This window comes from Cupressus sempervirens, chromosome 7 (assembly GCF_028749045.1).
Source record: "Cupressus sempervirens isolate cs-2001-9-10 chromosome 7, ASM2874904v1, whole genome shotgun sequence".
Taxonomy (NCBI): domain Eukaryota; kingdom Viridiplantae; phylum Streptophyta; class Pinopsida; order Cupressales; family Cupressaceae; genus Cupressus; species Cupressus sempervirens.
In genome coordinates, this window is record NC_143124.1 from 264,064,312 (window position 1) to 264,066,426 (window position 2,115).

Genomic DNA, 2,115 nt, shown 5'->3' on the forward strand with positions numbered 1-2,115 from the left:
AGTGTTGGAAGCAGATAATAATTTCTCCAGATTGGCATGCATGGGTTAGAACTAAAATTACTAACATGCATGGGGTCAGTGTGCAAAATTTAACTATTACAATCACTGATTATTAATCTCCTATCATAAATGATTATTAAACTGTTGAAAATAAATTCCCAGCTAATATCTAAAAATAACACAACTGCAACTTCACTTATAAAATATAGAAAGAAATGTGCAACACAATGAACACAATATTTTCGGAGAAATTGTTCCTGGAAAAACCCCTAAGGGAAAACTAGTTCTACAGATGAGAAATTATATTAAACTTCAGCAAATCAAGTGATACAAAATTTCTTGCCTCTTACTGGCAGAATTCCAACAACCTCCTAATTTATCCCACTGATATTCCCTACTAGTATTCCCACGCTTACGTTGTGCCCTTACTAACACTACAAACATACAAACTCATTTGCTAGCACTGCAAATGTTTCTCCAAACTTCATATACTCTAGATGCCCCCCTGACCTCCTTTTATACTACTCCTATTTGTAAACCAATGGCTGAGATTGATTTACAATTGATGGTTGAGATTAAAACAACTTAAAAACCCTAACCAACTCAGTTTCTAGTTGTTTCCAAAAGTGGTCAATTCATTAACAAATATTTTTTTCTAATCTAACCAATTAGTTATCAAAACAATTACTTGCTAAATAATAGCAAATGGACAAACAACTGTCCAAAGCTAACAAAACTAACACTCCCTCTTAGCAAGGAAGCTATTTTGTAGGACACCTAACTTAATAGCCTTCCCCAATGCCTTAGTCAGAATGTCTGCTACCTGCTCCTCTATAGGTATGTAATGTAGCTGAACATCTCCCCTTTGTACAAAATCTCTAATGAAGTGATATCTGATATCTATATGTTTAGACCTATCATGAAACACTGGATTTTCAGACAACTTGATGCAACTCTAATTATCACAATGTATCACAGTAGTCTCAACGTTCTGACCAAACAAAGCTACTAACAACTTCTAAAGCCATATAGCTTCACACGTTGCCATGCTAGCTGCTATGTATTCTACTTCTGTTGAACTCAGAGCCATAGGCTTTTTCTTCTTGCTAAACCAAGAAACAACTCCTGATCCCAAGCTGAAACAACACCCTGAAGTGCTCCTTTTGTCTGTTGTACTTCCTGCCCAATCTGTGTTAGTATAGCCTATAAACCTAATACCTTCACCTTGAACATATCTAATCCGATACTCGACTGTACCACATAAGTAAGATAGCACATGCTTAGCCACTATCCAATGCATTCTCTTTGGTTCAACCATGAACTAACTAAGAGAGTTAACTCAAAATGCTATATCTAGCCTAGTGTTGACCAAATACATAAGCGAACCAATCAACTATCTATATAAAGTGGGATCTACATCCTTCTCCTTAGATGTATCTACCTTCCTCCAATTCATAATCATGGGTGTAGACATGGCTTTGCAATCCTCCATCCCGATTTTTTTCAAGATTTTAATGCAATATTTCCCTTTACCAAGGAAAATATCCCCATCTGTCTGCCATACTTCCATGCCTAGAAAGTATTGCATAAGTCCTAAATCCTTCATCTCAAACTCTTCTACAAGGTTCCTCTTGCAATCCACTATGAGCCCTAGTGAACCTGTAACAAACAAGTCATCCACATAAAGAACAAGAATGAAATCTCACCCCCAACCACCAAGTAGTAGAGGTTAGCATCTGCTTCACTCTTCACAATGCCCATTTTCTACAAGTATGTATCAATGCACTCATACCATGCTCTAGGAGCCTACTTGAGTCTTTACAATGCTTTCTTCAATCTACACACGTGTGTCTCTTTGTTGTGTGGTACAAAGCCTTTTGGTTGTTCTATGTATACCTCCTCCTTCAACTCACCATTAAGGAATGTTGTTTTGACATCCAATTGATGGATTTGTCATCCCATCTATGCTGCAAGTGAGAATACAACTCGTATAGAAGTATACCTGGCAACTAGAGCAAATGTCTCGTCATAGTCTATTCCCTCCTTCTGAGAGAACCCCTTTGCCATGAACCTCACCTTGCATTTCTTGATGCTACCGTCTACACTGTGCTTTAT